Below are 14,334 nucleotides of genomic sequence, written 5' to 3' on the forward strand. Positions count from 1 at the left end.
CTGTGTCCAATGTGCCTGAGCTAAATTTTGGGACTTAAACCTTCAAACACCAGGATATTAAAATGTTATGTTTGTGACTGAAAATATAAATAATGTCACCGTGTAACAATTTCGTATTTATGGGGCCCCCATTGTGCTCGGTGTGGGACAACATTATATAAGCTTTTGTGTTCTGCTTCTGTGTCTCCAAGAGCAAAAGAAAACCTTCAGAGCTACTGTTTTGCTCATCATACAAAGTCCTTCCCTGAGTCAGAGTTTTCAGGGCTTGCTGAGTTTATAGCCCTGCTGCTGCGGTACCTGAACATCTCTCACTTGATTTACAAATGGATCCATTCAAATAAATGAGTCATCCACCTGGGTAGCTTCATAAAAGGCAGTAGAGTCCCCTTGCTGTAGAGGCAGTTGGCTAGCTAAAAGCCTGAATGAATAGGTAAGTGGTGCCATGAAGTGCCAAGCTCTGGCAGATTGACAGAAACTGCAAGAGCTCTCAACTGCGAAGGACTGGCACTGTCCTGGATACTTGAATTCCAAGAACTAATAGCAGGAGCAACCCAGTTATCTGTGCCATTTGTTTAAAAAAGTCTCTTTTCTGTTAGATCAAATGAGTTCCAAAAGAGAATCTAAATTCTGTGTGTGTGTGAGAGAGAGAGAGAGAGAGAGAGAGAGAGTGTCCAGATGAAACAAAGATGTGCTGTGCTGTGATTGTTTCTCATTCCGTAATAGTGCACTAAGCTATCTTCTGAAACCTTCCCTTTGAAATTGTCATTCCTGGGAGGAGGAAGGTGGTAGATCTGGGCCATGTCTGCACTGGAGAGTTGTTCAAATCAGAGCAGTCCTTATATGGACACTCTTATCTCGATTTAAGAGTGTCTTATATTGAATTAGCATAAGTCAGGCCCTTACTGAGTATGGGTATGTCTACACTAGTATGGGTATACTATGGGTATGTCTACACTACGAAATTAGGTCGAATTTATAGAAGTCAATTTTTTAGAAATCGATTTTATACAGTCGATTGTGTCCCCCCCCACTTAAGACCATTAAGTCAGCAGAGTGCGTCCACAGTACTGAGGCTAGTGTTGACTTCTGGAGCATTGTACTGTGGGTAGCTATCCCACAGTTCCCGCAGTCTCCGCTGCCCATTGGAATTCTGGGTTAAGATCCTAATGCCTGATGGGGCAAAAACATAGTCGCAGGTGGTTCTGGGTACATGTCGTCCGGCCCCCCTCCCCCCCCCCCCATGAAAGCAACGGCAGACAATTGTTTCGCACCTTTTTTCCTGGGTTACCTGTGCAGACGCCATACCACGGCAAGCATGGAGCCGACTCAGCTCACTGTCAACATATGTCTCCTGGGTGCTGGCAGATACGGTACTGTATTGCTACACCGCAGCAGCTCATTGCCCTGTGACAGCAGAAGGTGCAGTATGACTGGTAGCCATCATTGTTGTCGTCTCCTGGGTGCTCTTGGCCAACCTTGATCAGGGACTCCTGGGCAGACATGGGTGAGGTCTGTCGGGGCGCCTGGACATAAATGGGAGTGACTCCAGGTCATTCTCTTCTTAAATTTCGTCTCATGGAGATTTATTCTGCCTGGAAACAATGATGGCGACAGTCTTACTGCACCATCTTCTGGCAAGCACCCAGGAGACGACAACGGCTAGCAGTTGTACTGCACTGCCTGCTGCCAGCCTACCCCTTGCTCCTCCGTCCCTCCGTGAAAGCAACGGTCTACAATAGTTTCGCGCCTTTTTCCGTGCGGGTGCCATATAGCTGTCAGCATCGTCATCCACCTGCTGCTTCTGCTGCCACTCTGCTCTCTTGCAGATGCCATACTACGGCAAGCATGGAGCCCGCTCAGATCACCACAGCAGTTATGAGCATTGTAAACACCACACGTGTTATCTAGCAGTATATGCAGAACCAGAACCTGCAAAAGCAGGCGAGGAGGCGACAGCAGCATGGTGACGAGAGTGATAAGGACATGGACGCAGACTTCTCACAAAGTACGGGCCCCGGCACTTTGGACATCATGGTGGTAATGGGGCAGGTTAATGCTGTGGAATGCCGATTCTGGCCCCGGAAAACAAGCACAGACTGGTGGGACCACATAGTGTTGCAGGTCTGGGATGATTCCCAGTGGCTGCGAAACTTTCGCATGCATAAGGGCACTTTCATGGAACTTTGCGACTTGCTTTCCCCTGCCCTGAAGTGCAAGAATACCAAGATGAGAGCAGCCTTCACAGTTGAGAAGCGAGTGGCGATCGCCCTGGGGAAGCTTGCAACGCCAGACAGCTACCAGTCAGTCGGGAATCAATTTGGAGTGGGCAAATTTACTGTTGGGGCTGCTGTGATGCAAGTAGCCAATGCAATCACTGAGCTGCTGCTATCAAGGTTAGTGACTCTGGGAAATGTGCAGGTCATAGTGGATGGCTTTGCTGCAATGGGGATTCCCTAACTGTGGTGGGGCGATAGACGGAACCCATATCCCTATCTTGGCACTGGAGCACCAAGGCAGTGAGTACATAAACCAAAAGGGGTACTTTTCAATGGTGCTGCAAGCACTGGTGGATCACAAGGGACTTTTCACCAAGATCAACGTGGGATGGCCTGGAAAGGTACATGATGCTCGCATCTTCAGGAACTCTGGTCTGTTTCAACAGCTGCAGCAAGGGACTTTCTTCCCATACCAGAAAATAACCGTTGGGGATGTTGAAGTGCCTATACTTATCCTTGGGGACCCAGCCTACCCTTGCTCCCGTGGCTCATGAAGCCATACACAGGCACCCTGGACAATACTCAGGAGCTGCTCAACTACAGGCTGAGCAAGTGCAGAATGGCGGTAGAATGTGCATTTGGACGTTTAAAAGCGCGCTGGCACAGTTTACTGACTCGCTTAGACCTCAGCGAAACCAATATTCCCATTGTTATTACTGCTTGCTGTGTGCTCCACAATATCTGTGAGAGTAAGGGGGAGACATTTATGGCAGGGTGGGAGGTTGAGGCAAATCGCCTGGCTGCTGATTATGCACAGCCAGACACCAGGGCAGTTAGAAGAGTACAGGAGGGTGCGGTGTGCATCAGAGAAGCTTTGAAAACCAGTTTCAGGAATGGCCAGGCTACGGTGTGAAAGTTCTCTTTGTTTCTCTTGATGAAAACCCGCCCCCTTGGTTCACTCTACTTCCCTGTAAGCCAGCCACCTTCGATCACCGCTTGCAGAGGCAATAAAGTCGTTTCAAATTCATGCATTCTTTATTAATTCGTCACACAAATAGGGGGATAACTGCTAAGGTAGTCTGGGAGGGGTGGTGGAGGAGGGAAGCACCGAATGGGGTGGGAGATGAGGGGAGGAGGGAAGGATAAGGCCACACTGCACTTTAAAACTTATTGAATGCCAGCTTTCTGTTGCTTGGGCAGTCCTCTGGGGTGGAGTGCTTGGGTGCCCGGAGGCCCCCCCACTGTGTTCTTAGGCGTCTGGATGAGGAGGCTATGGAACTTGGGGAGGAAGGTGGTTGGTTACACTGGGGTTGTAGCAGCGGTCTGTGCTCCTGCTGCCTTTCCTGCAGCTCAACCATACTCTGAAGCATATCAGTTTGATCCTCCAGTAGCATCTGCATTGCCTCCTGCTTTCTGTCATCAAGCTGACACCTCCTATCCTCTTCAACCCGCCACCTATCATCTTCGACCTGCCACCTGTCCTCAGGTTCATATTGTGCTTTCCTGGACTCTGATGTTGCTTGCCTCCCCGCATTCTGCTGGGATCTCTGAGGACTGCATGAGCTCAGAGAACATTTCTTCACGAGTGCATTTTTTTCACCTTCTAATCTTCCCTAGCCTCTGGGACGGATGATAGTGTGAGCGTTGAAACATTTGCAGCTGTGGGAGGGGAAAAAAAAACGGAGAGTAGTAGTTAAAAAGACACATTTTAGAGAACAATGGGTAGACTCTTCCACGGTGAACCTTGCTGTTAACATTACATAGCACATGTGCTTTCGGTACAAGGTCGCATTTTGCCTCCTATATTGAGGGTCTTCCGGTTTGGTATGAGAGATCACACACGCAGGGCTAGGCAACAGAATTCGGCTTGCAGGTAGCCATGGGAAACCACAGTCTACATGTGGGAATGGTTTCAAACAGCAGTGCCCTCATTTCCCATACCAAACAGCCGTTGCGTTGGCCATTTAAAATGGGATGGCAATTTAAAAGGAGGGGCTGCAGTTTTCGGGTTAACGTGCAGCACAAACCCACTGACCTCCCCCCCCCCAAACCCAATTCTCTGGGATGATGGCTTCACCCCTTCCCCCACCACGTGGCTAACAGCGGGGAATATTTCTTTTCAGCCACAGGCACACAGCCCAGCTAACTGCCACATCTGAATGTCCCCTTAATAAAATTACCCTATTTCAAGCAGGTGAACATGAGGAGTGGCCATCCAGGAGAGCTTTATGGAGATGTCCCTAGAGAATTTCCACTCCATCCCCAGACACGTTAACAGACTTTTCCAGTAGCTGTACTGACCACGAATACATCCCAAATCTTCAGGGCAAATTAATCTTTAAACATGCTTGCTTTTAAACCATGTATTATATTTACAAAGGTACACTCACCAGAGGTTCCTTCTCTGCCTTCAGGGTCTGGGAGCCCACCTTGGGTGGGTTCAGGGGGTACTGGCTCCAGGTCCAGGGTGAGAAACAGTTCCTGGCTCTCGGGGAAAACAGTTTCTCCGCTTGCTTGCTGTGCTCTATCATAGAATCATAGAATATCAGGGTTGGAAGGGACCTCAGGAGGTCATCTAGTCCAACCCCCTGCTCAAAAGCAGGACCCATCCCCAATTAAATCATCCCAGCCAGGGCTTTGTCAAGCCTGACCTTAAAAACTTCTAAGGAAGGAGATTCTACCACCTCCCTAGGCAACGCATTCCAGTGTTTCACCACCCTCCTAGTGAAAAAGTTTTTCCTAATATCCAACCTAAACCTCCCCCACTGCAACTTGAGACCATTACTCCTTGTCCTGTCCTCTTCCACCACTGAGAATAGTCTAGAACCATCCTCTCTGGAACCACCTCTCAGGTAGTTGAAAGCCGCTATCAAATCCCCCCTCATTCTTCTCTTCCGCAGACTAAACAATCCCAGTTCCCTCAGCCTCTCCTCATAAGTCATGTGTTCCAGACCCCTAACATTTTTGTTGCCCTTTCGCTGGACTCTTTCCAATTTCTCCACCTCCTTCTTGTAGTGTGGGGCACAAAACTGGACACAGTACTCCAGATGAGGCCTCACCAATGTCGAATAGAGGGGGACAATCACGTCCCTCGATATGCTCGCTATGCCCCTACTTATACATCCCAAAATGCCATTGGCCTTCTTGGCAACAAGGGCACACTGCTGACTCATATCCAGCGTCTCGTCCACTGTCACCCCTAGGTCCTTTTCCGCAGAACTGCTGCCTAGCCATTCGGTCCCTAGTCTGTAGCTGTGCATTGGGTTCTTCCGTCCTAAGTGCAGGACCCTGCACTTATCCTTATTGAACCTCATCAGATTTCTTTTGGCCCAATCCTCCAATTTGTCTAGGTCCCTCTGTATCCTATCCCTGCCCTCCAGCGTATCTACCACTCCTCCCAGTTTAGTATCATCCGCAAATTTGCTGAGAGTGCAATCCACACCATCCTCCAGATCATTTATGAAGATATTGAACAAAACCGGCCCCAGGACCGACCCCTGGGGCACTCCACTTGACACCGGCTGCCAACTAGACATGGAGCCATTGATCACTACCCTTTGAGCCCGACAATCTAGCCAACTTTCTACCCACCTTATAGTGCATTCATCCAGCCCATACTTCTTTAAGTTGCTGACAAGAATACTGTGGGAGACTGTGTCAAAAGCTTTGCTAAAGTCAAGAAACAATACATCCACTGCTTTCCCTTCATCCACAGAACCAGTAATCTAATCATAGAAGGCGATTAGATTAGTCAGGCATGACCTTCCCTTGGTGAATCCATGCTGACTGTTCCTGATCACTTTCCTCTCATGTAAGTGCTTCAGGATGGATTCTTTGAGGACCTGCTTCATGATTTTTCCGGGGACTGAGGTGAGGCTGACTGGCCTGTAGTTCCCAGTATCCTCCTTCTTCCCTTTTTTAAAGATTGGCACGACATTAGCCTTTTTCCAGTCATCCGGGACTTCCCCCGTTCGCCACGAGTTTTCAAAGATAATGGCCAATGGCTCTGCAATCACAGCCGCCAATTCCTTTAGCACTCTCGGATGCAACTCGTCCGGCCCCATGGACTTGTGCACGTCCAGCTTTTCTAAATAGTCCCTAACCACCTCTATCTCCACAGAGGGCTGGCCATCTCTTCCCCATTTTGTGATGCCCAGCGCAGCAGTCTGGGAGCTGACCTTGTTCGTGAAGACATAGGCAAAAAAAGCATTGAGTACATTAGCTTTTTCCACATCCTTTGTCACTAGGTTGCCTCCCTCATTCATTAAGGGGCCCACACTTTCCATGGCTTTCTTCTTGTTGCCAATATACTTGAAGAAACCCTTCTTGTTACTCTTAACATCTCTTGCTAGCTGCAGATCCAGGTGCGATTTGGCCCTCCTAATTTCTTTCGTACATGCCCGAGCAATATTTTTATACTCTTCCCTGGTCATATGTCCAACCTTCCACTTCTTGTAAGCTTCTTTTTTATGCTTAAGATCCGCTAGGATTTCACCGTTAAGCCAATCTGGTCGCCTGCCATATTTACTATTCTTTTCGACGCATCGGGATGGTTTGTCCCTGTAACCTCAACAGGGATTCCTTGAAATACAGCCAGCTCTCCTGGACTCCTTTCCCCTTCATGTTAGTCCCCCAGGGGATCCTACCCATCCATTCCCTGAGGGAGTCGAAGTCTGCTTTCCTGAAGTCCAGGGTCCGTATCCTGCTGCTTACCTTTCTTCCCTGTGTCAGGATCCTGAACTCAACCAACTCATGGTCACTGCCTCCCAGATTCCCATCCACTCTATCTTCAACCTCCTTCTCCTCCTCCTCCTCCTCATCTTCCTTGTCTCAAAAATGCACGTCCCTGTTGCGTGATAATCCATTGATGGAGTCAAAGCACAGGGGTGGGGTAGTGGTGGCTGCACCTTCTAGAATGGCATGCAGCTCATCATAGAAGCGACATGTCTGGGGCTCTGACCCCGAGCGGCCATTTGCCTCTCTGGTTTTTTGGTAGTCTTGCCTGAGCTCCTTAAGTTTCACGCCGCACTGCTGTGGGTCCCTGTTATAGCCTTTGTCCTTCATGCCCTTGGAGATTTTTTCAAATGTTTGGGCAGTTCGTCTTTTGGAATGGATTTCTGATAGCACGGATTCACCCCCTCATACAGCGATCAGATCCTGTACCTCCCATTTGGTCCATGCTGGAGCTCTTTTGTGATTCTGGGACACCATCATGGTCATCTCTGCTGATGAGATCTGTACTCACCTGCAGCTTTCCATGCTGGCCAAACAGGAAATGAGATTCAAAAGTTCAAGGGCCTTTTCCTGTCTACATGGCCAGTGCATCTGAGTTAAGAGCGCTGTCCAGAGCGGTCACAATGGAGCACTCTGTGATAGGTCCCGGAGGCCCAATACCATCGAATTGCGACCACACTACCCCAAAAATTGACCCGGCATGGTCAATTTCAGTGCTAATCCCCTCGTTGGGGAAGATTACAGAAATCGATTTTAAGAGCCCTTTAATTCGAAGTAAACCGTGTGGACGGGTGCAGGGTTAAATCGATCTAACGCTGCTAAATTCAACCTAAACTCGTAATGTAGACCAGGGCTATGTCTACACTTAAACTGCTACAGCGGCACAGCTGCAGCTCTCCCGTTGTAGTGCTTCAGTGTAGATACTTACTACAGTGTTGGGAGGGTTCGCCTGTTGCTGGAGTTAATCCTCCTTCCCAAGAGGCAGTAGCTAGAATTCTTCTGTTGACCTAGCACTTTCTACACCAGGGTTTAGGTTAGCTAACCTGTGTCGCTCAGGGTTGTGGATTTTTCATGTCCCTGAGTGAGGTAGTTGGGTTGCCTTACCTTACCTTAATTAAGGCCAGGTCTACACTAAAACATTAACTTGATATGAGGCACTCTTAAATCTGTTCATGAGTTTCCACATAAGGGAGTTGCACTAATTTAGTTAACTCTGTTTCTAAATTGATTTAGCTAAATCAATGCAATTTTTGTGTGTTGACAAAGTCATGTACTATATTGGCATTAGAGCCGGGGTCTCAAACACGTGGCCTGCAGGGCTGTTTCCTGCAGCCCACCAAGCTCCCCGCATGCCCCTGCCCCCCTCCCAGCCTTGCCTACCTCTGGGCCAGGGGTGGGCAAACTTCGGGGAAGGGGTTGGAATGGGGGCAAGAAAGGGGTGGGAAGAGGCGGGGGGGCGGGGCCTCATGGAAGGGGTGGAATGAGGGCGGGGCCAGGGGCAGCGAGGGGAGGGTGTCAGTAATGCGGCCCTCGGGCCAATGTACTAGTCCTCATGTGGTTCTCATGGTCATTTGAGTTTGAGACCCCTGTATTAGAGTTCCGAGTTATATTCTCCTGCCACCCTAAAATATCCAAAAGTTCAACATAAGGGCATGGTATCTACCAAAAATAGTTTAAGCTAAGGAGCGATTTTGATTTCTAATAGAAAAGGAAAAAATTCTTGCCTTCTACTTATATTTTAGGGAGAGAGGTAGCAAGATCCTCTGGCTAGAGCAGGGAATAGGAATTGGGAAAGCTGACTCCTAGTCCTAGAGCTGATCCTGTCTCAAGATGTGGCATTGGGGAAGTCACTTTGTCTTTCTGTGCTGTGGTTTCCCCTTGTTATGAATGGAGTTAATACTTCCCTACCTCAATGGGGTGTTGTGAAGTGTAATCATTTAGTGTATGAAAAGCACTTAGAAATTTTCCAAAGAAAGGTGCTCTGAAAGTAATTATCTTAGCAGCACAAAAATAAATGTCTGTTGCAGTTGCTTTTTAAACAAAGAGCTCTGGGTCACCTTTCCTTCCACCATAACTGGGGGCCAAACTTGGGGTGCAAATGGCATAGCTCAAATGCAGGAAATAATTCAGTTGAGCAGCTAGTCACCAAGTGAGCTCTTGCAGTCTAGCACAGCATATTGCAAACTATAGCTGGGACTTAGACATTCTGGGCTCTAAAATTAATGCACATTGTAACACCTCAGTGTCTGAAAGAAGGAGAGAAAGAAAGCTAATTTGAATAGTTGAAAAAAAGAAAAGGAGTACTTGTGGCACCTTAGAGACTAAGCAATTTATTTGAGCATAAGCTTTCGTGAGCTACAGCTCACTTCATTGGATGCATTCTTTCCACTGAATGCATCCGATGAAGTGAGCTGTAGCTCACGAAAGCTTATGCTCAAATAAATTGGTTAATCTTTAAGGTGCCACTAGTACTCCTTTTCTTTTTGCGAATACAGACTAACACGGCTGCTACTCTGAAACTTGAATAGTTCAGTTCTTGTAGCCTTGTGCACTATTATTTATGGAAGACTTAATTTAGCTCTGCAGAGCTGCATTGACTTATCTTTTGGGACTCTTACCGTGCCCTATCATTTTGCTTTCAAGGCAAAACAAAAGTCGGTTTGAATGTTTCAAATAGTTATAATAGCCTGGAAGTTGAATGCGCCCATTATTCTCAAGATGTCAGATAGAGGCCATCTAGTCTAATTATACCCTTTAATTAGTGTGTTTAAAACAATAGCCTCTCTCTTAATCTATAATTTAAAGAGTGAACCTGCCAGGTGACTTCAGTCGTGCTTAAAACATAGGGCCTGACTCATAGCAGAGAAAATGGGTAGTTTCCAGGCTGTCCACATGGGCTTGGTGAAGCAAATGCCAACTTTATTTCCCTTTTAACTGAATATTGCTCTTGGCTGGGGACTTTGAAAAAGCTGTTACTTCCACCTCTTCAACCAGACTGGAGAGTGGCTTATAAAGAATGGAATTTGTGACACTGTGGTTATCACAGCAGCTGTGGGTTACAGGTGTAGTGTCTGGTAAGACCATATACCTGGCCAGATTAGTATTCTCAAATTAGTATCTTCTGATTTTTGCTGTAGAGCTTGCTATAGAATATTTAGTATTTCATTTGCCTTGGAGGTTATCTGACCTTTGGGAAATGGGTTGGTGGTATCAGCCCAGCTTGTTGTGGATATCACAGAAGCACTTCACAATTCATAGTAATTGGTACTTGCTGGTACTCTTAATAGAGAGGCAAAAGGCAGGATGGGCTATGGACAGTACCCTTTGTGGCTACCCTGCAGGCTCAACAGAGGCATGCTGGTGGGACAGTATGTGAGTGAAATCCTGCTGTACCTGTTCTGTGATTAGATAGAGGCCGTGAGCATTCAGGGCTTCAGTCTGACATCAGTCTCTTGCATGAAAACTCATTTTTTTGAAAAGTAATTTATTACCCCTGCATTCTCCACTGGCATCTAGTTCACGTCCATTACCAGTTCAAGCCTCTGGTCACCGACTTCAAGCCATCAGTAGGTCAGGACCCAGGTACATTAGTGACCATATCTCCTAGATAATTGCTTTCCTCTTTTCTCAGGTCCTTGCAGTGGTTTGACTTGAGCCAGTTTTCCTTTACTTGGTGATATTTGTTCCCATTCTGAGCATTCTTTGGGACATCTCACCCTTATTGTGATATGGCTAGCCCTGGATGGCAGACTCCTGTTTTCTTTATTTGGGCCACAGAGATGTTTACCCATGTTCCTCACTGTGGAGTCAATGATCAGGGTTGCTTACTGTGATGGTTTTTGGGGTACCCAGGGCTGTGACACCTTGTTACCCCCTGCCTCTAGCTTGAGGGTCTTGCCTCTGATAGCTGAGTGTCAGCTCCCTAACACTACCAGCCTTTCAGTCACTCAAGCACTGTCCCCGGGGCTATGCCAGCCTTGTCTTTATTTTGCAAGTTAACAATAGGTGCAACCAAATCCACTTGAAGTATTCCCCTGTGATATCCAGCCCTGAAACTGGCTACTCACAGAAATCCTGGATCCTCTGCTCCCAAAGGAACAGTGTACCCCAATTTACCTGTGTTATCTTAAATCATTGCTCCTGTATTGTGCTCAGCACTTGTGAGCACCTATAATAAAATGAGAGTTTATTTAAGGAAAAAATAGAGGTTCCATTAGAAACGAGAGAGTGATGGGAACAGATGGTTACAATACAAAATAAAACCGTAAAAGGCAAACTAGGGCCTGCACTTATGAATAGTTGCCTTTCCTAGCTAATAAAGTAGGTTTTTCACCCCGCTTCAGTGTGTTGCAGAGCTGGCTGGCTTCCCATGAGCCAGGATCCATTCTTTCATGAAACACTCATGCTCAACAAAATGTCCCCTTAGTGAATGGATGCAGAATGTCTATTTCCAATCTGTGATACCCTGAATTACTCCTTTTAACCAATAGGGTGATCCCTGTCTGATATAATGTTCCTTTTTACCTCCAAGTGGTTTTGATGTTTATAGCTTATCTTTGACTGTTTTTCATTGACATTTCTGTGTTGTTACAACGATGGACAATTGAACAATACATTATATTATTGGCTAGCCACGGAGGGTTGACAACTCCCTCCCACTTGAAAGGGCCATCACTGAGGCATATGGTTCCTTTGTGACTTACTTTCACTCCAAGACCATAAGGCATAGTTTTCATTGGATAAGGCAAAGTTACCTTAAATATTAAGTGTAGACACATCTTTCAATGATAATGAATATTGATTAAGTTACATGCTTCCAGTAGAGACTTCACATTGCTACCCTTGATGGATAAATACCATGAAAGTGGTGTATTAGGTGTAGTGAGTTTGTCAGGTCTGAGACAGGAGACGCTTGTAAAGAACAGTGAACCTTTTGCCAGTTGATGCCAGTGGGCCTGTGTTACATTTCTCTTTTTTCTCTTCTTGTGGAGGCTTCATGTTACTCCATGCTTCTGTTCAAGCCACTGGCCTGCTCTCAATCACTGCCTTTTCCTCCCATGCAGAAATATGCCTTGTTGGCCAGCAGGCTGGCTGGAAAGTTCAATATGTTTCCCTTCTGCTCCTCTTGCTTGTTGCCACATTCTTTTGCTCCTCCATATCTATCTCAGCTGTTGTCGTAAGCTGCTTTTTCTGATGTTTCCAATCTCTCTGCTTCATCGAGTTTCTCACAGTCACTTTTTGAGTCCTAAAGCCTCTTCCTCCAGAAAGGAAAGAAGTTTGCAATTGATAAAAATACCACCTTTTTGTTTTTTGTTCATCACACAATTCCAACATCTGCTTCCCTTGGCTCTCTCAGTATCCATTCTGTATCCTAGTTGGGTTATTTCTAGGAAGGTTGGGACTAGCCTAGTAACTTGTCTGAGAACTTTTTGGGAAACTCTTTTCTTTGTTGCCATCCCTTCCTATTTTCTCCTCATAGTTTGTTGAACCCCAGGCCTTCATACTCAGCCTCCTCTTTGCCAACAATAGCTCACAAGACCACAGATGTTCGCTCATCCATCATGTGGAATTTTCAAATAAAAATATGTAGTACTATTGCCAGTCACTGGCCACTTTCACTCCAGAATTTGTTGTTCCTTCTGTTATTGCATTGGAGTGAGCTCCTCTTTGGAAACATTGCTGTTGTCTGAACTAAGTGATAGTATAATTATCAGTGCAGAGAAATGATATGCCTTTCCCTATTCCCACCCAGGGTTTGGGGTTCAGTCAGTATGTCAGTAATTAAATTATTCACTTACTCCAAGCATATTAGAATATTGTGGTCAGTGGAAATTTTGAAACACAAGCTGTCAGTTTACTTGGTAGCTTCTTTTATCTAGACAGACCTGCTATAGCCCAGTGTGGGCAACACTGGTTTATTTTATTTAGAAGCAGATCATGCTTTCTTCTCTGCAGCAAGAACCGCTAACGCTCAATTGATTATTATTTGATGTTTATATTACTATAGCACTTAGGAGGTAGAGTCATGGACAAGGGCCCGTTGTGCTAGGCACTGTACAAACACAGAACTTTTTTTTTTTAAAGTACGATTTTTAGTGCAAGAAACTTTATTTAGGACAGATCCCACATCTGCCTACTGCTGAGTTTCTTGCATCATCTTCTGGAGCAGCTGGTCTGGCCACTGTCAGAGACAGGACACCGCGTGAAATGGACTACAGATTGGATCCAGTCTGTGTAGCCCAGAGGGTTGGCTTGCCTTCACTATATTCAGCTGTAATGCAAGGAACCTACAGGCTTGTATCCTGAAAGACATTACCTTAAGCAAGCTAGCATAAGTGTAGTCAAGTATAGTAGGCATGCAACCTTTTGCATAGATAAATGGTCTGATTGTTACTCTTTAGGTTTTGGGGAACTAGGAATGGCTTGCTTAAGGGCAGGAGTTGAAACCTAACGGTAAGCAGCAACCGGAGGAACATGGCAGTGATAACCGTAACATAGCTTGAGCAAGAAGTGACTGGTATGATAATGAGTTAAATGGCATTAATATGTATTAATTAATATGCTAACCTATAGGATAAGTGTACCCCAATATGATAGGGTGAGGAAGCTGTATTTGGCCATGGAAGGCTGAGCATAAGCATGAATATTCATGATGTTGCTCAGGCCCTATAATAGGACAAACCACCATGTAGAGGCTAAACGTTTTCCATCATTGTTAGCCATCCATCATTTGACCCTTCAGCTCTATTGTTATCTACCATCAATCTTGGGTAGTGAGGAACCTGAACCATTGGACTCATTTGGCATGCCAGAGACAGGGCTGGTTCTTTATCTCTTACCACCAGGTCCTCAAGAAAGGGTATAAAAATGCAAATCTAAGAGATTATGCAAAGAATAATACCAAAGATATCCCCAATACTGTACTAATCCTATCTTTTTATGGGACTTGTAGCTTTTCTGGCTTTATTCCTTATTTTAATAAAAATCTTGAAGGCTTTACTTTGCCAACAGTATAAGTGTCCTTGCCATACGCCCTGAGATATTAAATGCAAGATATTAAACTCATTGGTTATAGTTCTAGGTAGCTTGATTCTGGTATTAGAACCTTGTGATCAATTGGCAATTAATACAAATATTATTAATCTTCGAAAAAGATCAGGCAACATCTGGCAATGTGTTCCTAAATAGCAGTGGTAATAGTGCAAATGTAGTCAAAGATAAAAAAGACAAATAAAGATGGGTTATAAGTACAGTTTTTCAGGAACTGGAATTTCTGTTCATGAGAAGTTCTGACATTTCAATAAAAAATTTTTTTTTTTTCAAATTTGGAACAAAAAGCTTAAATTTTCAAAATTTTCCATGAAATGAAAATTTGCAAAAATTT

The 14,334-nt window shown here is 45.6% G+C and overlaps 1 protein-coding gene across 12 annotated transcripts in view; it reads left to right on the forward strand.

Annotated features, from left to right (window-relative positions):
* Positions 1-14,334, forward strand: part of PNPLA7 (patatin like domain 7, lysophospholipase) — a 439,100-nt gene that overhangs the window by 134,192 nt on the left and 290,574 nt on the right. The window lies entirely within an intron of this gene.

Source organism: Lepidochelys kempii, chromosome 16 (genome assembly GCF_965140265.1).
Source record: "Lepidochelys kempii isolate rLepKem1 chromosome 16, rLepKem1.hap2, whole genome shotgun sequence".
NCBI classification, from domain to species: Eukaryota; Metazoa; Chordata; order Testudines; family Cheloniidae; genus Lepidochelys; species Lepidochelys kempii.